This window comes from Nicotiana sylvestris, chromosome 7 (genome assembly GCF_000393655.2).
Source record: "Nicotiana sylvestris chromosome 7, ASM39365v2, whole genome shotgun sequence".
In the NCBI taxonomy this organism is placed as follows: Eukaryota; Viridiplantae; Streptophyta; class Magnoliopsida; order Solanales; family Solanaceae; genus Nicotiana; species Nicotiana sylvestris.
In genome coordinates, this window is record NC_091063.1 from 45,029,234 (window position 1) to 45,056,976 (window position 27,743).

General features: G+C 36.5%; 1 long non-coding RNA gene across 1 annotated transcript; it reads left to right on the top strand.

Annotated features, from left to right (window-relative positions):
* Positions 1-18,163: 18,163 nt before the first annotated feature.
* LOC138874070 (uncharacterized) lies at positions 18,164-19,632 on the top strand. The gene is made up of 2 exons (XR_011401201.1): positions 18,164-18,590; positions 19,380-19,632. It is a non-coding gene; the product is annotated as an uncharacterized lncRNA (long non-coding RNA).
* Positions 19,633-27,743: the final 8,111 nt, after the last annotated feature.

Sequence of the window (27,743 nt, forward strand, 5' to 3'; positions counted from 1 at the left end):
GAAATTTTATTTCGAGATTTCCAAAATTTAAATAATGAATTATAGGAGTGATCTGGAAAGTTTGGTCTAATTTCATCAAGTCGCGATTGGGTTTTTGACACGAAACATAAGTTAATTGTTTAACGAGCGAAATGGATATTGCACTGGGCAAACGAGCTCCGAATTGAGTTTCGATTAAAGGACTATGTTCGTATCATTATTTGTGACTCATAGGAACAAGAATCATCGAATTCCGAGTTCGTATGATGGAGTTAGAGCCATTTTGGTAAAAAGAAAAGTGCTGCAATTTCTTTGGCTGCTGTTGTATTTTTTTAGCAGCGTGAATAGTAACCACGCATGAACAGTGACCGCGCGCGTGAACAGTAACCGCACGCATGAACAGTACTTCCGAAAAAATTCTGGGCGGTGAGTTTATAAAACACTTCATCCGTGATTTTGGGTCATTTTTCCTCCATGGTTGATCATTTTGAGAGCTTCTTGGTGGAGATTAAAGAGGGATTCAAGGGGGAACGACTTGAGGTAAGTTTCTTGGACTTAGAACTCATTTTTATTGTGAATTCCACCTAGAGATTCATGAAATATAAGCCTACAAATCAAGAACTAGGGCTTGAATTTTGAAACCAAACAATTAGGATTTGATGGGCCATTTGAACTCGGATTTGGGAGTTCTTGGTATGTATAGACTCGTGGCGAGACAAGGAATCCGGTGACGGTAATTTTCTGAGTTTTCGAGACGTGGGCCCGGGGCTCGGGTTTTGTCAAATTCGTGAATTTTGATATTTTTCGATTGCTTTCGATTGGGTATTGTCTCTTTAGCATAATGCGACATATTCGTTGTGATTTTGGGCAGATTCGTCGCACGAGGAGGGTAATTTGAGAGGCAAGGGCATAGCGAGCTAGACTTTGACCGTCTTGAGGTGAGTAATTGATGTAAATGATGTCCTGAGGGTTTGAAACCCCGGAATTTCACATCGTAGCGCTATATTGAGGTGACTTGCACGCCGGATAACGGGCGTGGGGTAGAGCACCATTGGGGATTGTGACTTGGTCTGTCTCGAGAGATGTTTTTACCGTGTTTTCTACTTGAACTAAATTGAGAATCATCCTTACTTGGATTTAATTGTTACATTTGGGCTTCTTGCCAATTATTTGAATCCTTCTGGGATTGATATCACTGCTTTCACATATTTTGCATATCATTTGACCTCAGTCCAAGGTTTTAAATACTGTTTTGCAAATTCAGCCATCTTTCTAAGATTTGAAAACTTAAATGATATTTCTAAATGATATTTCGGATTGAGAACTACTGTTTTACAAATGCCCAAGGGGCTTATGATGATTTCTGGACTAAGCATGGATCGGGCTGCGCGCCGCAGCAGTGTTATATTGATATTGAGGCCGAGAGCCTGGTTGATTACATTGATATTGAGGCCGAGAGCCTGGGTGATTATACTGAGATTGATATGAGGCCGAGGGCCTAGATTTGATGCCACGAGATGGCTTGATATTGCGCTTGGGCTGTAGGAGCCCCTCCGGAGTCTGCACACACCCCCAGTGAGCGCCGTCGACGATAAATAAATGGATGGCTCGGGCTGCACGCCGCAGTGGGTACTAGAGTGTACCATCATATGCATTGCATTGCACTCATGCATTTGTTTTTATCTGTTATACCTGTCTCAGTATTTGGTACTCTGACTTAATTGACTTGTTGCTTCACTATTTGTTGTTCTAAACTGCCAGTTATAGTTTACTTTGTATTTTTCCATGATTTCTTATTCTCAGCCTTTATTTATGTTTATTACTCACTGGGTCGGAGTACTCACATTACTCCCTGCACCTTGCGTGCAGATCCAGGTACACCACATGCTAAGTGAGGAATTGTTTAACTGAGCAGGCAGTATCCGGGAGTATTGAGGTAGCTGCATGGCGTTAGCAGCCTTGATCTCTCCCCTCTATATCTTTCTTTTATTCCGTATTTTTCCTAGACAGACTTGTAATAGGTGGATATTCTGTATTAGAGGCTCATATTCGTGACACCAGATTCTGTTGGGCTATGGTGTGGTATTTTAATTGAACTTCCGCAGATTTTATTATTAATTATACACTTGAATGAAATGACTTAGTAAATTCTCTGTGATATTTATCTATATTCTGAATAAGAATTTGGGATATTGTTGTTGAATGGTCGGGCTTGCCTAACAGTATGTTAGGCACCATCATGACCGGAGTTGGGGTCGTGACATGCCTGCAAGATGGAGTAACAAATTCAATACAGGTAAAGTATTTATGCAATTATATTTTAGTTTTTCATATACCAAACGACTAAATTAGAACTAAATGTTCAAATGCATGCATGATTAACTAACAGATTCAGTACAACAATTGAAATCAATCCTCCATACCCACAAGCAAATGCGCTGAGAACATGGTACTGCAATCAATACATTATTGGTCATATATGTGCTTGAACGTATAGAATAACTAATTTTGAAATCTTAACATACTTGAAGGGCCCAACAAAATCAACAAATGCTTATTGCGTACACAATGAAGAGCACAGGTCCAACAGGCTCTCTTTTATATGTTCCTTTCGAAGAAGAGATAGTACCAATTGCAGAAATTCGACAACAAGATCCAGTAAGTATACTAAATATTCACATATGCACTGTTATAAATTTTTACCTTTATTTTCTAATAACAAAAACTTAATATACGACATCCTTATGTTTTCCAGGGCCAAATATTCTACATACAGGCTGAAGTCGCACTACAAAATGAGAATCAACGATTTTGTATCCTAGCTTGTTCAGACTGCAAACAACACTTCACACGAGTTATCTCACGGAGAAAGTTCTATTGCACTAATTGCCGTTGAGCTACTCAGTTGGTTTCCAGGTGTACATGCAATTTCCACATAACTGTTTATATTTAACATTATATATTCACCATCTTTTAATTAACCAATTATTTTATCTTACAACTAGGTGCCAATTTGAACTGACGCTCACAGATCAGAGTGGTTCTACAACAGCAACTATTTCTGACAAGCCTGCAAAAAAAATATTGCTTCTCACTTCGAAAGAGATTTATGATATCTGCAATGTCAAGGTACATTGTTAATTTTGAAAAACCACATATAACTATTTTCTACAAGTTGAGCCCCCTCTGGCACATAAATAACTAATTTTATCTTTACATAAAGAATTGTTGTCTCTTGTGAACGCGCAAAAGCTGCTGACTGGCAAGATCTTCAAGATTCAAATAAAAAAGCTATTTACAAGAAACAATGAGGCAAGAAAATTAGTTATTTTGTCTTTCATGGATAAAAGTAATTCGGGTATCTCACAAATGCCAGCCACCATCAAGGATGTTGCGGAAGGAAGTAAACGAAAAGTTGAACACGTTGCCCCAGAGAAGCAAGACCACCCACACATAACAATCAAAGGTAATGGTTCCTACAACAAATGTAAGGCGGAAATGAAAATTTCCCCTCCAAAAAACTGCTGAAAGGTATTTGAAATTTATGTTCCTTTTTAATTTAATATGAAATTTAACTTCGTACAAAAAACAAGCAACTTAAACGACTATGATTTGTTAGCACTTTTGCCAAACATCTTTTGCTACTATTTTGGGATGCAAATGAAGCCACATCTGGGTGTTGTTTTTAAATGCGGTTAAGCTCACTTTTGCGACTGCTTTCTGGATGCTCCTCTACTAGAAATATGTCGTGCTGACACGAGGTTAGTATACTTGATTACAAATCTAGATTTTTTCAAAATCTTTCATACCAACCGATATAAAGCCATTGCAATTTTTCCATATTAATTTGGGACAATAAAGAAAAAAACCATTTACGCTTGAAAATGATTGTTTTGAAATTTAATCCTCTTTAGAGGGTTTTTCGTGCAATGACTTACAACACTTATTAGATTCTTAGTAAATAAGCTTTGGTTCGCATCAAATAGATGATTTGTTAAAGAAACTTTAATTACTAACTTGCTCACTATCTCTGATAAGAATACTTGCTAAAAATAGGCAATTCATATGCTGCTCTTGTGTTGTTCCTTTGTTAAGCTTCTTTATTTCAGTGACCTTTCTCTTGACAGTTTTTTTAACCTACTTTTATCACATTCTTTTTTAATCGTCTATGACAATGCATTGTAATGGCTCAATAGTCATTTATCTAGGAAAAAATCGAGTTGAAATCAAACAATGGAGTCTCTATGACTTCTTAAATGATAATGAAAAAGCTGTATTGCTTCTTCATTTCACTTTCTTCTTAGTTACGAAGAGAATGCAGATATTGGATATTATTCTTCTTATGACTTTTGCCAAGAGAATTCAGAGAAAATAACAACTTTTGGCTAGAAATATGATGGAGCGTAGGATGCTCTTCTCTTCTCAAAAGATAATTTGTCTTTAATTAACTTCCTTTTGCAAAATAATATGAAGCTTCTATTGTCCTCTTTTTGGTTACTCTTTTTGAATGCAGTTATGTTCACTTTTACGCCTACTTTATGAATGCTCCTCTACTCAACAAATATCACGACAACACAAGGTTAGCTTACTTGATTACAAATCTAGACTCCAATTGCTTTTTTTAAACTTTAACTAAATATTCATTTTGTTATATTATCTGTAATAGTAAGCTACTGCAAATATTACTAAAATATTGAGATATAAAATTATACTATAATAATGTAGAATATATAATAGTTCCATCGTTTCTTTATTTCTCTTCATTGTTATTTTGCCTCTTCTGTTGTGTCTAAGATTCTGATGCAAATATTAATGTTAGTCAAAATTTCATCGATCATGGTCAGTGTGAGCTACACGGACATTTTGTATTGAGAAAGTTATAATGCTTCACTTGATTTTATTTTCGAATTATAAAGGTTCCAATCACACTTTAAGCAACTGCCAATGCTATTGTTGCCTTGAGCAAAAGTAATTTGCTGAAATGTCTTGCTGAGCGTTTTAATCCTCTTTTTTTTTTTTTTTTGAACTTTTCATGAAAAATGCTGCACTTTAAAATAGCAGCTTTCATATTTGATAGTACTTATGGTATGACTCATCCCGCTGTACTAGCATGCTATGGTTAAAATTAATCTTCTTAGTTTAGGTGCTTTTTGGTATATTTGCCCTTAATTGCTACAGGTTCTTCAATTTTAAAATTAAAAAAACTGTCCATTCCAATTATCACCCTTCATTTACATGCACGTTGAACAAGAAAAAGTAAGAGTATGGACATTAGTTGCATTAAAATATGTTGGTTGATTGGTATATGGTTTTCTTTTGCAGTATGTAAGTGGACTCTTCTATTTGTTGCTCTAATTTTTGTGCCTCAGGGGTCACATTTTGATTCATTTTTATGTCTTTTGTATCGAGATGTTTTGCGATAACCTTCTAATGTCAAAAGAGAGAAATTAATAATATAATTCATTTTTGGTGAGAATGTGATTGTTATTATTTGTATAGTTTATATCTTTAATCGATTGGTATTTGAGTCCGGAATCAAAATGTGGTTCTTTTGAACTCAAACTACACAAATAGATGGTAAAAAAATTACATTTTTATATATAGCGCCATAATACCTGACGTTATACACTAACAGTAACGGCACCGTTAATGTATAACGCAAGGTATTGTGGCGCTATACTGTAAAATCTGACACGCCCAGGTATAGCGCCACAATACATGGCGCTATACATACATCATTAATGTATAGCGCTAGGTATAGTGGCGTTATACTTCTTTTTCCTGGCCCCACCAATAATTCCTCACTTCAATAATTCAAAAGCGTATAGTGTCAACTTTTTTGGGTACTATACCTATATAAAAAAAAAATCTCGGCTAGCCATCTCCTATATAAAGAGGTTAGGATTGTATAGAAATTCATTCAAAAAAAATTTTTAACTCTTGTTGAAATGTTTATTGTTCTTAAATTCTCCAGCATTTTTTCATTATGTCTGAAGAGGGTAGAATAAGAGTTTCATTATATTGGGGGGGGGGGGAGGTGAGGTTGTGATGGAGAATAACTCTGTGAGCTACAGTTTACCTGCTCAGGGTCATGTTAAATTACCACTTACAATAGAGTACGATAAATTGATATCGTTGTTATGCAAAAAACTGAGTGTGAGGAAACGTTCAGTGATACTTAAAGTAACCCGAAGATATCTGTATTTCGTCACTCCGCAAGAGGTTGCTTTTTACTCGGAGTTTAACATCGACGATGATGAAACTTTGAGTGATTTTCTGAGGACTCCAGACGAATGCCGGGAATTTCTTGTAATCACAATGTTGGAGATGTACGTGAAGGTCAAAGACGTTCCAAAAAACGAGGTTGTGCGTAGCAGAGATAACCCCCAGTCATCGGGTGGTTATTCTGGAGCAGTTTTTGCCGGACAGGTTCCGGATGAAAGATTTTTCCTTGATTTAAACTTATCACCGCCGGCGAATGAGCAACGAGAAAATAATTTATACCCTGCTTTCCATAATTCACAAGACGGGTGGTAAACTTCAATTTTCATTTGTGTTAATTATGTATATTTTTGGCGTATTGAATTTGTATTAACGCTCATATATTTAATAGGGGGTACCGGCCGGATATGAATTTTACAGGTGGCCCATCCGGTAGTCATCACTTAATTGAAAACGTCCATCATGAAATTTTATCACATTACGACTTGTAAGTGAAGTGATATAGCCATATGGAAATCATTTATTAATTCAATAGCTTATATTTTTGTTGGTTGTGCAGTGAAAACGAGCAAGTTGAACCACCCGTACTCACTCAATTGACCGAAAATGACGTATTACATCGGGATCTGGCAGATGCACAGAGTGAGGAACAGAACAGTGATTACGATAACAATGCCGATGAATCCGGAGACGAGACACCCTTTTTTCGTGAAGATGGTGATGAGCAGGATGAGGAGGAAGAACCTGATTTGAAGAGAGACCCCCCTAGATGAAGAGTGTATGAGTCCAAAGTGCCATTTCATTCAAGGGAGATTCCTTACATTGATAACTTGCCAACCGTCCCGGATGTGGACCAACGGTGCTTGCAAATGGGATGCTTTTTCCTGATAAAACGCGCTTAAGCATGGCTTGTAAAATGCATAACGTAAAAGAGTGTCGTAAGATGCAGGTATGGGAGTCAAGTCCGATGGTATACAAGGTTGTTTGCCGCAAGTGGTTTTGGCCATGTAATTGGATGTTGCATGCGACCAAGAAGAAGACAGGTATGTGGAAAGTGGGTAAATACATTCCCACCCACACATGCGAAATGGACACATTCAACGGGAATCACTTAAACTTGGATATTGACTTGATTTCTCTTGTACTTATTTCGCACATCGAAGTGTCCATAAGGTATACAATCAAAGAGTGCATTACATCGGTCCACCAGGAATATGGCCATACTATTACGAAAAGAAAGGCATTTCCCGGGCGCAAACGAGCGTTTGAAATTGTCTATGGTAATTGGGATAAGTCATTTGCATCTCTGCCAAAGTACATGGCCGCACTGAAGCACTTTAACCCCGGGATAGTTGTTGAATGGAAGCTTGAGCAGAGTCCGAAAACACTAGAATACATATTCAATTATGTGTTCTGGGCGTTTAAGCCAGCAATTGATGGTTTTTCGCATTGCCGGCCAGTAATATCCATAGACGAAACTCATGTCTATGGAAAGTACGATATCAAGCTATTGATAGCTGTGGCAGTGGATGCTAATGGACATATATTTTCTCTAACTTTTGCTGTTTGTGTCAATGAAAGCACAGAGACATGGACGCTATTTTTGAACCACCTGAAAGAGCACGTTATCAAACAGCGTTCAGGTATTTGTCTAATATCTGATCGGCACAGTGGTATATTAAGTTCTGTGGAGAACTTGCCTGCATGGCAAGAACCTTATGCATACCACCGTTACTGTGTGAGGCATTTTAAGGCCAATTTCCAGAAGGCACATCCCAACAAGGATATACATGATTTGATATGGATGGTAGCAACCGACCACCAACAGCATAAATTCCGGAGGCATATGGATTCTATTAGGCAAGAAGACAAGGCAGCCTATCGTTGGTTAATGCAACATGACCCTGAAAAGTGGACGTTGCATGCGGATGGTGGCAGACGATAGAGAATTCTTACTACAAACGTGTCAGAGTCCTTCAACGGGTTATTGAAGTCGGCAAGAGGATTGCCCATCACATCCATGGTGCGGATGTCGTTCAAGCAGATGGCGGAGAGGTTTCTTGAACGGTCTGCAGCTGCAATGGAATTGATGGAGAGGGGTGTTGAATTTATGCCAGTGCCTATGAAGAGATTTTAGAAATACAGACGGCGAGCACATTGACATTCATTTTTGCAGTATGATAACGAAAGAGGTATTTTTGAAGTTCGCACCGCTATCCATAATAATCGGGGTAATAATGTACATACTGTAAATGAATCTGTAAGGTTATGCTCCTGTGGGAAATGGTCCATCTACCACATGCCTTGCTCCCATGTCATCAAGTGTTTTCAACGTGTTGGTTATGCGGAGACCAACTATGTTGATCAACAATATAGTATTTCCAAGTACCTAAACACATATAGTGGTCAGTTGCAGCCAGTGGGTGCTGAGCATTATTGGCCTTTGGAACCATTTAAAATGGTGTGTAACAAGTCCTATTTGCGTAAAAGACAAGTGCAGAAGAGAACACGTATACGGAACCAAATGGATGTTAGTGACACTGTTTATGCGTTCAAATGTGGTATATGCTCACAAACAGGACACGACCGTCGTAAATGTCCTTCAGCTGGTTTGGGTGGCAAAACTTATCAAGGTCGTGGTGGGTGTTCTTCTAGTGTACCTAACTACCCATGAGTTGATGTTGTAATAATTAGTTGTTATGTCTATATTGCAAGATTTATGAAATAAAATTATGCTTGTTAACTATGATTTGTACTTTCCCATTTTACCTATTTAAATAATAATTTAATAAAATTATCTGTATATTTATTATGTGTGTGTTGTCTTGTCGAACTGAAAAAGCTGACCAGCTGACATAAAGTTGTCTTGTCAACATCATGATATTTAACACGCAAAGTATAGCGCCATTAGATAGTACGTTATGTGTGCGTTGTCTTCTCGAATTGAAAAAGTTGACCAGCTGACATAAAGTTGTCTTGTCAACATCATGATATTTAACACACAAAGTATAGCACCATTAGATAGTACGTTATGTGTGTGTTGTCTATAAATAACGAGCTCATTGTCGTTATGTTGTGTTCTCAAAATTTACTAAAAGCAAATATTTTATTAAAAGTAAGGTTTTTTTTTACTAAAATCAAATATTACACAAATGATTCAACCTCTTCGTCCACCAAAGTGCAACTGTGGAAAAGCATGCTTGATGCAAAATTTTTGGGACGGTGGTGAAGTTGGACGCCGCTACTGGCACTGTATGAACTAGTTTTACAAGGTTCCCGGCGAACCTATTTGTGATTTTCAGGAATGGGTTGATGAACCATGTTATCAGGAATGTTACAGAGAACAACTACAGTTTCTTCATAATATGTGTTTAAGACAACAGGAACATGAAAAAGAAAGCAATAGAATTATTGCAGACTTGAGGGCGAACCTGAAAGAGGTGGGAGAAGAAAAATGGAAAACACAATGGAATTGTGAAGCACAAAATGATCGAAAAAAAATATAAACTGGAACTTGCGGAGGTGAAAGCGAAACTGAAAGAGGTAGAAGAAGAAAAAGAACAACTGGAAGAACGATTTAAGTGGTTGGAGCGAAAAATAAATAGCAATCGGGGCTAAACATTGGCATGTATGTGTTTAGTATATTTTTCATATTTCATGTATTTTTATTATGTTGGCCTGCTATGTTTGTGTTTGTGATTGTGTTTGTGCTGTAGTAATGTTTTCCTTGTTTGTTGTACTAAATTTTATTTTAATTGAAGTAGAAGTTAAGTTTAAGTGCTTGTGTTGTACTACATTTTATTTTAATTGAAGTGGAAGTTAAGTTTAAGTGCTTGTGTTGTACTAAATTTTATTTTATGAAACTATCAAACGAATGGAGAACTAAAAAGAGTAATGCGCATATTCGATTAAATAATGTTGTTAATGTATACAAAAATATTATTTACACCATGTCAATGTGCCCCGCATCCGGCGTGTCTCAATGCAGCCGCTGGCCTGAGGTGCATCCCCTCTCGCCCGGGTACGCTATCAGGATCATCATCATCAAGTCGTCTCCTTATAGTCGGATGCGGCGCAGGATGACATGTATCGGTGGTGCTGTCAGCTCCAGTAGAAGGCTACATAATAATATGAAACTTAGTATAGAAAACTACATAACAATTCACAACAATTTATATTGTCTTACCATCATCGTCTCTAGATCCTGAATGTAGTCATCTGCCGCTGCATCGCATGAAACCTTAAAAAGGAAATTAATAAAGTTAAAGAAAATAAATAAGTTACAGTTAAACCAAATTCAAATTCAATACTAATAAATTCATACCTGCGTATGTGATGTGGAGCCATAATTCAGTCGGCGCCCACTATAAAAATCTCGGATCGGTCGATCCTCAACAGTGGTAGACGGGCCTGGGAAGTATCTACCCCAATCCACTCCTTGAATATCCGAGATCGTGATCAATAATTGACCCGATGGGGTCACCTGCGATGGCACTAGAGTGCGATAAATTCCAAGGCTGTAAGATGCCATGTCCATCTCATGCATGCCACCTGCCATATCAGCAGCAACATCATCAGCAGGAGCCTCAACGCCCCCTTGTTGGGGACCACCTCCTCTCCGCCCACGACCACGTCGTCCGGCACCACCAGCTCGTCGGCACCACCAGCTCGTGGGATACCACGACCTCGATGGTACTGCGCTGGGTCCATATAATCAGCCTCGTGAGCCAAACACTGATCCGATCGGGCTCGCTGCAGTGTCTGGGCAGCCACATCCATGAATCGACGACTATACTTCCGCATGGCCACAGGATCGTGGACATAACTCTGCATCTGCTGCCCCATATGATAGACGGTATGCAATCCAATTGCCTGCACAAAGTAAAAAATATAAACTACATATTTGGCAATAAATTACAGCTATATAACTAATAATAACAGAAAACATACCAGGGCCTCGTGTCTCCCGGCGTATGGGACGTACTGACCGTGTGCCTGATGAACTGGGTTCCCGATAAAAAGTCGGGAAACAGTGCGGTACATGCCATATAACGTTGAATAGGAAAGTGCTGCGGAGGTGGGGTCAAGTCCCCTCGCCTGTCCCAAGTACCCAACTGCTCGTTAAGTCATGCCATAAATGTGTCGTCTGCCCTGGACCGATCATCCCTCTCATAATGTAAAGCATTCCATGCAGGCAGAGTCGGTATAGGTTGCGGCAGGCCAAATTGACGAAATACCCGCTCGGAGGCATAGTGCTTGACAATATCGAGGCATATGAGCGGGACAGAAGCCCTCCAAATATGTCGGCCGAATGTGCAATACGTTGGCAGGGTACCTATCACCTCATCGTTGTACGGCGTCCAGATGAACTATCAAATAAGAACACAAACCGTTAGTATGCACAACACTAAGTTAATCTATAACAAGTAAGTTTAGTTAGATATTCACCTGTGCGTCCTCCAGCAGATCCAACACATCCCTGCAGAGGGGGAGATTATGATGGGCATCATACTCTCGTGCAAGAGTATGACGCATAACCCACCTACAGGCTAGAGGGAGTTGCGGAATTTCTACATTAGCCGGTAGTTGTGGTAGAGGTGGCTGAAACTGCAGAAATCGCTCCCAGACCCAAACCTAACATACAAAGTTGACGTAAAGTATAAGATTAACTATAACTAGGTAGAATTGTAACTAATGGACATATTATTTGAATATGTTGTCACCTGTAGAAGCGGCAGAAAGCCACCAACGTCTCTTTGTGTGCCGATGCAAGCCCGACACATCTGCCTGTACAGATATGAGATGACAACACCACCCCAACTGTACAAAGCTGTATCCTCGAACCGGGCAATATGATGCAGAAAACAGAGGCTCACTAGGTTCCCCGAAGTGTTCGGGAACAAGTCCCCCCTAAATAGAAGGAGCAACAGCAGCCTCGTATATCGCTATACATCCACCTCCGCTGACTCATCGGTGATAGTATGGTGGATCTGCACCAGGTGGTCTCTAATGGGGACCAACTGTATACGACTGGACCCAGACGCTACCGCCTCGTCCTCCGGCATGAAACCCGTGAGCATGTGCAGCATATCCCAATATGCCTGCCGTGAATAATATCTCATGGTCGCAGGCAGTAAAACTGGCAAGCCATCAACGGACAGGCCATATAAAATTTCAGCGTCCTGGAGTGTGATGGTGGCCTCGCCGATGGGCAAATGAAAAGTGTGCGTCTCCGGTCGCCATCGCTCAATCAAGGCCGTGATCAAAGAATAGTCGAGCTGTATCCGGCCAATCCTAATAATCCTATATAATCCCATCTCCTCCAGGTAATGGACCACGCGGGGAGGACTCAAAAACTCCCACAATAGATCCACTCTCCTAGCCCAGAAAGTCTGCGTAAGCAACTGTCCGTCCTATATATACTCGGATCTATGTTGGGGCTGTAGGGCTAATAGATCCAACGTCCGAGGGCCGGGATGTATAGTCGCATCCATGTCGTCAACTGTAAATCATATTTTTTAATAACTTAATTGTACAAATTATATATATATATATATATATATATATATATATATATATTATATGGGTTCATGGCTCGATATTTTGAGGACCAGTGACACCAAACTATCATTAATAATTATGTGTTTTTATTATAATTTAAATTCATATATTTTAATAATTTAATTGTACAAATTCATATTTTTTAATACTTAATTGTACAAATTATATATATATATATATATATATATATATATATAATTATGTGTTTTTATTATAATTTAAATTCATATTTTTTAATAACTTAATTGTACAAATTATATATATATATATATATATATATATAATTATGTGTTTTTATTATAATTTAAATTCATATTTTTTAATAACTTAATTGTACAAATTATATATATATATATATATAATTATGTGTTTTTATTATAATTTAAATTCATATTTTTTAATAATTTAATTGTACAAATTATATATATATATATATATATATATATATATATATATAATTATGTATATTTATTATAATTTAAATTCATATGTTTTAATAACTTAATTGTATAAAAATCCACATATATATTTATATAATTATTAACTTAATTGTACAAAGTTTGCATTTTCAACAACAAGTATAAGATACTTAAACAAAAGGAATTCTAAGCTAAAATACTACACATTACTACGCTACAAGGCTCTAAATTTTACTACGCTATAAGGGTCTATGTTTTACTACGCTAAAAAGGTCTAGATTTTACTACGCTAAAAAATAATCTAAACTAACCATAAACAACAAATAAATTTAATTGCAAATAAAATACAAAACAGCATGAAAACACATATATATAAATCAGGATATTAACAGACAAATTTATTTTACTAATTTATATTTTTTTAGAAAACACTAATATTAAATCCGGATAAATTTAACATGCTAGTTTCGAAAAAAACACAAACCGAAATAGAACACTTACAAATCAAATAATATGCATTATTATAAATGTTTCAAAATTAAAATAAATCGAAATACCTCGATTTAGAATTTTCGGAAAGCAAAAAGATTGAAATTTTGACTTCGGAAGTGTGAATCAACAATAACACAAAGCTCTACTCGAATGTGCGACATACGTTCTTCGAGTTTTATGTGTCGGGGGGACCCAATTATTTATTTATTTTTTAAAAAAATGGCAGAAACGGGTCTGGGGTGGGGGACCAAGAAGAGAGGAAAGTTAAAATAATGGAGAATGAATCGACATGGAAGACGGAGGAGATATAAAATATGTATGTATAGCGCCACTATACCTGGCGCTATACATTAATGATGTATGTATAGCATCAGGTATTGTGGCGCTATACCTGGGCGTGTCAGATTTTACAGTATAGCGCCACAATACCTGGCGTTATACATTAACGGTGTCGTTACTGTTAGTGTATAGCGCCAGGTATTATGGCGCTATATATAAAAATGTAAAAAAACTTTTACCGCCTATTTGTGTAGTTTGAGTCCAAAAAAACCACATTTTGGTTCTGGATTGGTATTTCTGTTCTTGGTCAGAATCCTCTTTTATTTATTATTGTTTTGCAGTGATTAATTCAGAAGAAAAGTCAATGTATTCTTGGGGGATTTGGGAGGTTTTTTATCAACGACTAAGAACAAGGTTTACATTGCAAGTAGGTTTATGGTTGTGAATTTTGTTGTAGTTGGTTGTTGATCAGTGAGTTTTTGCTGGATTTGATCTTTGGGTTGCTGATTGAAGTAATGATGTATCCGATTGTATTGCTAAGTACAGTTTAACAATTTTAAGTGTGAGAGTTTGGGTTCTTCTTAGTGTGATTGGCCATGAAATTATGCTATGCTGTGTAATTTGTGTCTTTCTTTTCAAAGATTTGCGTAATTGAAAGTTCATATATTCATCTCTATTTCATCATTGCATCTGCAATTGAGAATAATCAATTTTGAATTAAAAGTAGGTCAAATTAGTTCATAAAGTACTTCTTTGTGTTGCTTACTTGAAAATTTGTCATCTTGTGAATTTCAACTGTGCGTTTCTACAACAAGTTATCATATTCTTTCCTAAAGATATGTAATCTTCCAATTTATAACATATTTATTTGTTTGCGGATATTTTTGGTCAAGAGCTAATTGAAAAAGGACCAGAAAGAAGATCAAAGACCGCATATGTAAATAGTTGTATCATACATGTTGTAACTGTTATGGCACTTTAAACATCCCTTAATGTGATGCTTCCGTGAACACAAACAATGTATATTTTGTTCAAAATGTATGTAAATTAAGTGTGTATCACTTAGTATAAAATATTTTGTCAGAGCAGCTCATGCTCAGATTATTCACCAAATGAAAGAATTAGAGCTATTACAAAGGTAAAAACGAAGTAAAAAACTCACATCTGTCAGATTCTTCATCTTCTATGTAGGATCATAAATGCTTCTAACAAAAGCACCCAAATTCAAAAAACTCTATGATAGACATAAAAGTAACTACAGCCACTTGTTTCATACAAGTCAAATAAAAACTGTATCCAGTTCCAACAATGATCAACTTCAATGCATACTTATGTCATTAATTTGTCTTATATTTACAATTAGATAACACGCACAGTTAAACCATGTTGGGCCTGTGCTGGCACACACCATCATCGCTTAGTATATAATAGAATAGAAATTTTTCACACTTTTCACTTTTTGCTTTTTCTTTTCCGTTGATTGGTTTATTTTACTTTCCTAATTTGTTAGGGGGTGGTGTTGAATTACTTGAATTGGACGGCAAGTTAAAGTATTTGTAGCAAACCAAGATGGAGAAAAGGAAGTAAGAACGTGTTTTTTTTTTCATTTTTAGCGAGCGCGTCAGAAATTATTTATATTCGGTAGCCGAAAAAGTACATAATTTTTATATGTATATACAAAAGAATATACATTTTTCCGGTTATTATTTTGAGAGCGGTTATACAATATCGGTTTTCCAAATAAAAACAAGAAGAATTAATTGCTTTTTCTAGAAACATCTGGTTTTCATACAACAATGCACGGAAATGTGATAATCGTATTAAAAAAGATGAAGAAAGTTGTGCATCAAAAGTTTCTCTGAATATAAGCGGTGTCTATTTGATTTTAAATTTTATAAATTTTAGTTAAACTTTTTTTCTCCAAGAAACTTTTCCAAATCCATTTTTGGAGATTTTCCGAAATTGATCTCTACAACTTTTATGAAGTGCAACACAAACGTCATCAAAATGCTGAAGAACCATTTCGAGTTGTCACACCTAAAACGCATAATCACTAATCTTGTAGTTTTAGGGTCTGCTTGGTACGAAGGAAAAAATAATTGGAATCTTTTTTCAATTTTTTCCTGTTTGATTAAATTAAATAATTAGGAAAAGTTTTTTCCTTAATTTGTGATTTTCCCATGGCAGAAAATAACAAGGCTACTGCCCACTGCTCGTACATCGGTAAACACATCCTATTAGGGGTGTACAAAGGAAATCGACAATCCACACCAACCCGATAATCCGAATCAATCCGAGAAAAAAAACCCGATTATGCTTTGGTTTGATTTGGTTTGGTGTTGGAAAAAAAAACCTGACTATACTTGGTTTGGTTTGGTTTGGTTTTAACTAAAGAAAGTCAAATCGAAACCAAACCAACCCGACATTACATATATAGAAATTTTAGATATATTTAATATATAAATATACTTATTGTGATGTAATTTATAAATATTTCTTAAAAAAATTCATAATTTTATCTTTTAAGGTATTATTTCGAGGTTGGACTTAGAACTTTTAAATGTTCCAATAAGTTTTATAGCTATTAACATTAGTAAATTAAATAATGCTAACAAAAGCCCAAACCAAAATCAAATGAATACTAATGCTAACAAAAGACATTCAATTCAATACTACGAACGGGAATGTATTGAATATCTATTTTTGTTTTGCAATAATTTAGATAAAAATGCATAACCTATTTTTATTTTTTCTTTAGCATTTAGTCATGTAATTAATACTCCCTTATTAATCTACTTATTTTAGCATGACTTAGTACTTTTAGATTATGTTTATTTTTATTATGGCTTTTTAGTTAGCAATATTTATATTACAAAATTTTATTATCTTTATTGTTGAATATTTTAGGATAACGCCATGACACATCTCATATTTTGTATTATTTTCTTGGAAAATACTTTATATAGTTGTATCTTACTATGATTAAAGATATATTTTGAGCACAATTTGTATGTTTTGTTCTACGAAGATTTTACCCAGAAAAAAACCCCGAAACCCCGAAAAAAATCGAAAGTGAAAAACCCGAGTTTTATTGGTTTGGTTTGGTCTTTAGATTTAATAACCCGACACAATTGGTTTGGTTTGGTAATTACAAAATCTGAACCAACCCGACCTATGTACACCCCTAATATTAGGGGTAGTTTGGTAGGATGTATTAGGGAATATAATACATATAGTAATTTTAATATTATTAATTCCTTATTTGGTAGTGTCTTTCATCTTATGTATTTATTAAGTATTATTTTTATACATAGCAAACCATGGCATCGTCAATATCATAATTTTTAATACATGGATAAGTATGTATAAAAACAGAATTGTCCTTACAAAACCTTTTCCAAATCAAAAAATAATTTTTGAAAAAAATATGAAATGCACATTATTTTTAATATATCAAACCAAATTGATAAGAAATAATCCCAGCATTATTAATACACTTACCCGGCGATTACAGTATTGCCGCCACTTCGATAAAGACTTATCATTTATTCATTTAAATTCTTTTCAACTTTCTTTACAGCTTTCTATCACAAACTTTTTACAGCTTTCGATCACAAACTTTTTACAGTTTCCATAGATATTTTCCATTTAGCTTAATATTAGTCATAATTCCAACTTGTCTTGCACAAAATTAGAAGACGTGACTGTTGAAACTTGTGAATACCTAATTTTTGCACTATTTAATACCTCCTAAAGTTATTAGTGTTTTGTTATTTTAATTATTTTTCTCAATTTTTGTGACTTTAATTGCATATTTCCTATCATAAAATACTAAAAAAATAATTTTTTCTTCATTTGTGCATTTTAAGAATTAACTAGCTGTTCAGTTGGTGAATTAATCTAGTTAATTGATCATTAGAATAAGTTATTTAATTAATTTATTTGTGTAAAATTAGTTTAATAAGTAGGATTAAGGAAGAAATTTGGCCAAATTTGAAAGAAAAAGTGTCCAAGAGTGCAAGATAAAGGGCTGCCATTGAAAGGGTCTGAAACTACGTAGTTTTGCCTCAAAACTACGTCGTTTCACTAAATGAAACAAGATCAAATCATACTCATCCATTCCATCTTGATCCAATGGATCTCATTCACTCTTGGCTTAGGTATTTAAAGCCTCAAAAATCTGAAAATTGTCCTCATTTTCAGCCATAATTCTTTTCTCCTTCTTCTCTCTTCTCTCTCTGGACTCTCTCTACGCCGCCCCAGCTCCGCCCACCGCCACTGGCCGGAAATAGCCGCCGCCGGCGGACCACCTCCAAACACCTCCAAATTCACACCATGTAATCTCCACAACTTCTTCCTTCCATATCTCCAAACCAAATCCTTCAAAAATCCCTCAAACTCCTTAGAATCTTAGATCTAGGAAACTTTTCTGTCACTTTTTTGCCCAAATTCTTGAAGCTCCAACCACTACCACCTCACAATACTTACATCAATGGATAGAGCTCCTCAAGACCTAGCTATTGATGCCAATTTCACCATGAAAATCCGGCGATCAAAATCCGGCCAAATTCCGGCAACCTCCCCGAACACCCTCTTTTGGCATACCACCATTTTTTCTGCCACTTGAATAATAAAATGGTAAAAATCCTATTATTTTTCGTGGCTGATTTTTTATTTTATTTTTATTTTTTCAGATCTTATTTTTGTCTATTATTAATTATTTTAGCATTAGTTTTTGAAGTTTGAAATGTCAAATTTTCTGTTTTTGCACTTGTTGAAGTAGTAAAATAGTTTTGTGTTGATAAAAGTGAGGTAGTGAAAAATACTTAAGAGTATATGGTACTTGTTTGATTGTTTATTTACTACTTCAAGACTCTTTGAGTACAACACTCAAAAGTCAAATTGTTTGGTAAGAAAATGTAGACCTTTGGACAGTGTTTGAATAAAATTCTGTCTTTGAATAGTGGAAAGCAGATTTTCTTTGAAATACTTGACAAGATTTGAACCAGAGAGTCTGCATTTTGAATTTAAGAGCAGATTTTGTAGAAAAATCTGTCAAAACGATTGATTTTTAATTTTTTTGAAATAGCTGATTGTTTTGATATAAAAGGAGGACACTCCATCTTACTGAGGGAGCTCTAGACACACAAAAAAGAGAAAAATCAGTAGCTATAATATCCCTTAGCAGCTTTTGTGAGTTGATTCTTAAGTGAAAAACTTGTTTAAGGAAAATAGAGTAGTCTTGAAAGGTTTTTCTAGAGTTACATAATTGTACTGTTTTGCTGGAGTATTTCTAGTTTATTTTCTTGTGTTTGAATCTGCCGGTAGTCGTTGTCTTTTGCTGTTGTTGCTGCCCGTTTAATTGTTTTGCTGTTGATTTTGGAAAGAGCTGACTCTGCTGTATTTGTTCTTCTTTCTGCTATCCAGGTAATTTTCGGACCATGTAAACTCATAAAATCGAGTTGGAATGAAAGATAATGAAGCTGGAAAATATTAGTAGTTTTATCCTTCTATTGTAATTCATTTTTATATGCTCTTGAATGTTTGATAATTTTATAACGATATGTTAGTTAATTAAATTGTGTTAAGCATCTTTAATTATTTTTATTTTTGCAAAGCATTAGATATAATTCCACTGGCATTTGGTTGTCTGAAAGGAGCATATATATTAAAATTTGAACCCTTGTAGCCATGTTTGTCCCTTTGTTGTCACCAAGCTAAGTTTTTATTATTATTATTATTATTATTATTATTATTATTATTATTATTATTATTATTATTATTATTATTATTATTATTATTATATTTTAGAGTCCCAATAATCCTTTTTTTATCTCTTAAAAAATACTTATTTAGTAAGGTAGTTAAGTTGTAGATTAGAAAGATAATCTGTAAACTTATTTTTGTAAATAGTTGGCTACGGATTGCAAATAGCAAGATATGGCCAAATCTGTAACATAGCTTTAAAAGGTCATATCTGCAGATTTAAAGTCCAAAAGCATTTGGGCTTTTGGATTTTGTCTTGGACATGAGCCCATTTGACTCCATCAACCCAATAGTGGGCTGTCTCATTCAATGTCAAGACAAGCCCACATCTTACTAGTTTTAAGCAATGTCAATTGATAATTTTCTCTCATTACTCTCATCTTTTAAATTAGTACTCATAACAATAATTTTCTCTCATTAGTTAAGTTGTAGATTATTATTCAAATCTTTTCTTTATTTTTTTTAAAATAAATAAAAACGGACATAAGAAAAGCATAAAAATCAAATAAACCACAGTTTATCCAAGTTTAATTCAAGCCAAATGTAGTCAATAAAGCGACTGTGCTAGAACCACGAGACTCAGGGAATGCGTTACACCTTCTCCCCGGTCAACAGAATTCCTTACCCGGACTTTGTTTTCGCAGACCAATAATAATAGAGTCAAACCTTCCTTTGAATAGGGATTCAAATAAAAGGTGACTTGGAACACCAGTAGAAATCAATTTCAAGTGGCGACTCTGTAAATAAAATAATCCCTACTTCAAATTTGTCACTTTAATTGGAAAAGCTCTTTAACCCACAATCCATAACATTTTACACTTATCTCTTGGAGGGGTAAAAATGGGTGTGACAGCTCTAGCGACTCTGCTGGGGACAACCAGAATTCGAGCTTGTACATGTTGACTTTTATTTGGCTTTATTAATTTTGTATATACTGTGATTTATTTGGGTATAATGTGCCACTTGTTTGCTTTTTACCGCTTTGATATTTTTGAATGGTACATATAAACTGTCTTCTCACGTACCCCCTCCGAGTCTTCTTGAATTAAAATTGGGCATTTGCTTGACATAGCCCGCTTTCTTTGAGATAGCCGAGGTGTTTTTCACCCGCTGAAGGATTTTAGTCACACCTATTTTAGGCGGGGAGCACCACCAGTTAAGCCGGAAAGCAATGTTACCGGTACACTGACCCTCCTCGGCTCGAGTTGTCCGATCGAGTAAGCCAGTCTAGATACCTTTTCCACCAAGATTTAAACCTAGGAGAACAAACCTCATATCGGATTTTTCCTAGTAGGTTCGCTCTATGTGCATCACATGCATTTGACTTAGCGAAACTCGGCACAGGGGCCGTGTCCGTATAAGACAGGTATCCTATTTGAGACCATCATGTTCACGTATGTGCTACTTGATACATCATTTGGAAGGCTTACTTGCATTGTCGACCGGCTTTAGAAAATTAGTGTAGCAGAATTATTAAAATAAAAGGTACCCAGTTTGACCGAACTATGCGGGTTTGATTCTCATCGAATGTGATATACGTACGCAAACCTCATCGGTTCCGACCCCCAATTTTCAAAAAAAAAATCAAATATATTTCCCTTTACTTCCTTCTTTAGAAAATAATTTCTTAGAGACCCCAATTTTAAAAAAATCAAAAAAAAAAATCAAAAATATTTTCTTCTTTTTTCTTTTATAAGTCTTTCTTCCACAAAAAAAAAATCAAAATCAGATTTATTTATTTTTCTTCAAAAATCACAAAAAAATAAATAAATGAAAAAGAAAAAATCGAAAATTCCAAAAAAAAAAAATTTGTTGAATTCCAATTTTTTTTTCTGCTTTAGAAGTTTTTCTTTCAAAAATTGAAAAAACAATATTCGAAATTCAAAAATATTTTATTTCTTCTTTAGAAGTGTTTATTTCAAAAATTTCCAAAAAAAAAAGAAACTTTAAAAATGAAAAAAAATCTTTTTTTAATTCTTTCTTTCAACAATTCCAAAAACAAAATGAAAAAAATCGAATTTCAAAAAAAAATCGCTCTTCTTTAGAAGTCTCACTTTCAACAATTCAATAAAAAAATTGAAATCTAAAAAAAAATCTTTCTTCTTTTGAATCCTTTCTTTCTATCAAAAAAAATCCAAAATTATTTTCCTTGTTAGGAGCTTTCGTGGAGTTATTTGTATATGAGTAAAAAACGAGAGTTAGTTTGTGTACTTTATTCCTGATTTTTTCTGAACTACGTAATGATCTGATTCATGCGGCGTCATGATACGTAGGCAATCCCCATCGGATTCGATCATAACCATAGAATTAACTGAGGAAAAAATAAACTAAAAAAAAGAAAAAAAAGAGAGAAAAAAAAGAGAGTGACAAAAAATAAAAGAGTGACAAAAAAAGAAAAGAAAGGAGAATGCCAAAAAATAAAAAGCGACAGAGACAAAAAAAATCAAGAGTGATTAAATAGAGGTAGAAATAAAAGAGGTACATACTTAAAGGGTTAGTTAAGGCCGGGATGAAACATGCAACCGTTCAAACACATGGTAAAAATGTTTAACTATTAGGTGCATTGCATCCCCAACGTGCGATTTTCTATGTGTTAAATGTCTCAAAACTAACTAGGTTGTGGTATGAGCAAATTAGTCAGGTTCTGTTCAGGTGGTTGGTTTTGTTGGTATGCGGTGATGAACGCGCAACCTTGCACGCGGCCACAACATTATACACAAAACCGAACTCCACCTCCCAGAAATGCACATCCTTACCCAGCTCCATATAACCCACAACCAAATGATCTCCGATACAATCCTCGCCCAAGAGAGCCTTTCAGAAAGAATCAGTTCACCCCTGTTGGTGAATCGTATTCAAGCTTGTTCCAAAAGCTAATCAGGCTAGATCTATTGCAGCCAGTGGCCCCGAAATGGCCGAACCCCTAGTCCCCCTCGCACCGAGCTGACGCTAGGTATGAATACCACTCTGGAGCAATGAGACACAGTACAAAGGACTGTTGGACCCTCAAAAGGGCAGTTGAAGATTTTATTGAAGCTGAAAGAATCATTTTTCGGGATGAAGAAGCTCCTGATGTGATGAACAATCTGTTGTCTGCCCACAACATCAGGCCAATGGTCGGAATGATTTGTGAAACTGAGGAATTTGATCCGACACTGAAGGCCATTGTAGCCATTGCCGAGACAAAAGAAAAGCTAAAAAATGGCCGCCAAGCATGAAAGTTCCCTATCAGACGGGAGTCTTAGTAGCCAGTCTTGCTATCCTTTCTGCGTCTGAATTATCTCAGGGTGTAATCCGGGTGTTTTACTTTATTGTCTTATTTTTCGATGTAAACCCTTATATAAAAAAAACCAAAAAAAAATAAATCAAAAATAAAATGAAATTAATATTTCATTGTCTAGGATTGTCTCTTTTCTTAATCTTGTCATTTTCTTATTCTCTTTTTAGTTTTGTTAAATGCAGATTTCAATAACATGACATGCTTGCGGACTTCATGCCCAGATCCTGAAAGCTGTCAGGCCTCAAAATAATGAATCAAGGATTAGATCGAAATGAAGATAAAGTTTAAGGAAATAAAACAAAGAGTTGGAACAACTGAAGAAAAATTGGTTCCCGGATTGGAAAGGTCTGTACATTACAACAAGAGTACTGCCAAAAGAGTGTGTTGCACTTGGGACACATCGAAGGAAATGTCCCTGAAATAACTGTCAATACAAATGTAGTCAAAAGGTACTATGTTGGATCCTCCATATAGTACTAATATTCTCCAATTGGGATGACAAAGACTTTCATTCTCGCTAACCAAACACTATCAACCCTTTGCAAACCCTTTGAGTCGGCTCCCAATCTTTGATCACCCTCTTTGGAACCTGAAAGTGTTATTGAAAAATGAAATGAAAAAAAAGAAGAAAAAGAAAAAAAAAATGTACAAAAAAAGAGAGGAAGAAAAGACAAAGAAAAAGAAAAACAAAAGAGAAAAAGGAAAGGAAAAAGAAAGAGCAAACAAAACAAAACAGAAAAACGAAAGAAAAAAAGTTCCCTGAACTACGTTCGACTTGATTCCGAAAGGATACGTAGGCAACCTCTCTCTGGAGTTCAGTCACACCAAAATAAAAATTCAAATTCCCCCAAAAGTGAAATTAGGGCAGATGTTGTAATGGTCCGGTGATGATCCCGCCTGAATGGTTCCAAAGTTGTAATTCGATCCAAATCATTTTTACCCAAATCCTTTCAAGTCCTTCCGATCAATCGGTGAGAATGTTCAAGGATAAGAGAATACGACTACTTGGATCCGATGCAATAAAAATGAGAGAAATAAAATGAGAGAGTTTTATTGGTGAAAACTCACACGGGCACCATGAGGCGATAGTAAGAAGAGAAATGAAAAATAAGAGAGTCTTGTTAGTGAAAACTCGTAAAGAGCACTATAAGGCGAGAAGAAAAATAAGAGAGGTCTGCTCGTGAAAACCCGCAAAGGACGCCCCTGATCGAAAAGAGGATCCTTACAGCCATCGACACCGACAGAGTCCTGGCAAGATTTCTCGATTTTGAGGAAAATATTGTGATGAATTTCTGAGAGTCGGACGGTTTACACAGATCAGGCATCCAGTCCAAAAGGCATATCATGTTCATTGAAGTCCGCATGTACTCCAGATAAGTCCTTATTTCCTTTCCCCGAAAGGGACACTTATTGTTTTAAACTCATTTTCCATTCCATTGTTTGTTTTCTTTGAATCCCTTTCGGTCTAACACTGTTCTGAAACTAAGACAAAGAAAGGATGGCAAGACTGATTTATAGGGTTCCCATTTGGCGCGAGCTAATATGCAGAAAGGCACCCAGCCTCATACGGGCATCAAGTCGACCCCGACTAGCCATGGCGGCCGATGCTTCGAAATCAAAACTCTTGGAAAGAGAAAATCAAATGGAGCGCCTATAAAGGCAAATGGAGTTGAAAAGGTTGAGTCTCACGTGGCTAACCGTCTCGGCAAAGAGTTGAAAAAAGCCAAGGCATCCCAAATGCTCTGAATTTGAAGTTGGGAGAAAGAAGCCAGAAAAGAAAGGCCAACGAAGGCGAAATAAAATTGGAAAAGGTTAAGTCCCACGCGACTAGCCGTTGCAGCAAAGTTTGAGGAGCCGAAAGTTCCCCAATGCTCCGAATAAAAGAAAAGAAAAAAATGATGAAAAAAATATAAAAAAAAAGAAGAAAAAAAAGAGAAATCAGAAGGAAAAGACCTACGAAGGCAAGATAAAGTCAAAAAGGTTGAGTTCCACTAATCAATCATCATGACAAAGTCTAGATAAGCTAGAGTTTCTCCAGAGTTAGAAAGGCAATCGGTATTCAGGAAGCAACCAGTTTCAATTGAAAGGGCCGAGATCAAGTGATCAAAACAATCAAGGCCACAAAACCAACCACCACTTTGAAAACTCACAAATATTTCTTTGTTTGAAACAGGAACACAACATGCAGAATGGTGATTCTAAAAGAACGAATGTCACCAAACCTTAACCCAGGTAGAACATTTTTGCCTAGGGGATCCAGCTCATTGTTCCGGGTAGAAGCACTCTTCGCTCAGGTTGTTTTTACACAGCTTAACTCAGGTAGAACCTTTTCACCTAGGAGGATCCAGCTCATAGTTACGGGTAGAAGTACTCTTCGCTCAGGTTGTTTTTATGTAGCTTAACCCAGGTAGAACCTTTTCGCCTAGAGGGATCCAACTCATATTTCTAGGTAGAAGTACTCTTCGCTCAGGTTGCTTTACATTAGCTTAACCCAGGTAGAACCTTTTCGCCTAGGGGGATCCAGCTCATATTTTCGGGTAGAAGTACTCTTCGCTCAGGTTGTTTTACATTAGCTTAACCCAGGTTGAACTTTTTTGCCTAGGGGGATCCAGCTCATAGTTCTGGGTAGAAGTAATCTTCGCTCAGGTTGTTTTACATTAGCTTAACCCAGGTAGAACCTTTTTCGCCTGGGGGATCCAGCTCATAGTTCTGGGTAGAAGTACTCTTTGCTCAGGTTGTTTTTACGTAGCTTAACCCAGGTAGAACCTTTTCGCCTAGGGGCATCCAGCTCATATTTTTGGGTAGAAGTACTCTTCACTCAGGTTGTTTTACGTAGCTTAACCCAGGTAGAACCTTTTCGCCTTGGGGGATCCAGCTCATATTTTCGGGTAGAAGTACTCTTCGCTCAGGTTGTTTTACATTAGCTTAACCCAGGTAGAACCTTTTTGCCTAGGGGGATCCAACTCATAGTTCTGGGTAGAAGTACTCTTCGCTCAGGTTATTTTTACGTAGCTTAACCCAGGTAGAACCTTTTCACCTAGGGGGATCCAGCTCATATTTCCGGGTAGAAGTACTCTTCACTCAGGTTGTTTTACGTAGCTTAACCCAGGTAGAACCGGTTTGCCTAGGGAGATCCAGCTCATAGTTTCCGGGTAGAAGTACTCTTCGCTCAGGGTGTTTTACGTAGCTTAACCCAGGTAGAACCGTTTCGCCTAGGGGTATCCAGCTCATAGTTTCCGGGTAGAAGAACTCTTCGCTTAGGGTGTTTTACGTAACTTAACCCAGGTAGAACCATTTCGCCTAGGGGGATCCAGCTCATATTCCGGGTAGAAGTACTCTTCGCTCATGGTGTTTTACGTAGCTTAACTCAGGTAGAACCGTTTCTCCTAGGGGGATCCAGCTCATAGTTTTCGGGTAGAAGTACTCTTCGCTCAGGGTGTTTTACATAGCTTAACTCAGGTAGAACCGTTTCGCCTAGGGGGATCCAGCTCCTAGATTCCGGGTAGAAGTACTCTTTGCTCAGTGTGTTTTACGTAGCTTAACCCAGGTAGAACCGTTTCGCCTAGGAGGATCCAGCTCATAGTTTTCGGGTAGAAGTACTCTTCGCTCAGGGTGTTTTACGTAGCTTAACTCAGGTAGAACCGTTTCGCCTAGGGGGATCCAGCTCCTAGATTCCGGGTAGAAGTACTCTTTGCTCAGTGTGTTTTACGTAGCTTAACCCAGGTAGAACCGTTTGGCCTAGGGGGATCCAGCTCATAGTTTTCGGGTAGAAGTACTCTTCGCTCAGGGTGTTTTACGTAGCTTAACTCAGGTAGAACTGTTTCGCCTAGGGGGATCCAGCTCCTAGATTCCGGGTAGAAGTACTCTTCGCTCAGGGCGTTTTACGTAGCTTAACCCAGGTAGAACCATTTCGCCTAGGGGGATCCAGCTCATAGTTTTCGGGTAGAAGTAATCTTCGCTCAGGTTGTTTGATACAATTTAACTCAGATCGAACCTTTTTTCACCTAGAAGGATTCAACATTTTATCAATAATACATGGTGCTAACACCTGATTCTATTTTCTTCCAGTAAGATAGGGTACCGGCCCCTGGTTACATTTTCTTTCAGTAGTACGGGATACCGATCCCTGGTTACACAATCATTCGTTACCAAATTTTATCTCTTTTAGCTAGTTTATACTACTATTTTTGTCTGCCTTTTCAATAAATTAGATAATTTATAGATTTCTCTAATAACTCACAAAGTTTTCTAGTGCCAGACTGGGGAAGAAATTTTTTTGTTCGTTTTTGTTTGTCTTTGATGGTTTTGCAGGCTCGGCCGTATAGCACAAGTGAAGATTAAAGCTTGCAGTTTCAGTTTCTCATCAGAAGGAAGAAGTCTTCCGATCACATGATAGTTGGAGTTAACTTTGACAATGTGTCAGTAACCCAGCTTCTCAAGATTCATCTTCTCAATTTCAGATCAGGAAAGCAAGCAACTAAAATTGAGTCATAATCGTTTCTTCAAAGAGTATCAAAATCCAATCTAAGGTCAACGCAAGCGAGCAGGTCAAGAATCAAGATTTGACTCCAGAAGATGCATAGATAGGAATTTTGTACTCTTAGTTTGCAGACATATATAGTACTCTTCTCTTTTTCTTTTTTTGATGTAAGAAGCGAGTAACAACAATAGCAACAGCGATAGCAATAGCCGAAACAATCTTAATTCTAGTGTCCAATAGTCCCAGCTACCAAATTTTTCCAGAA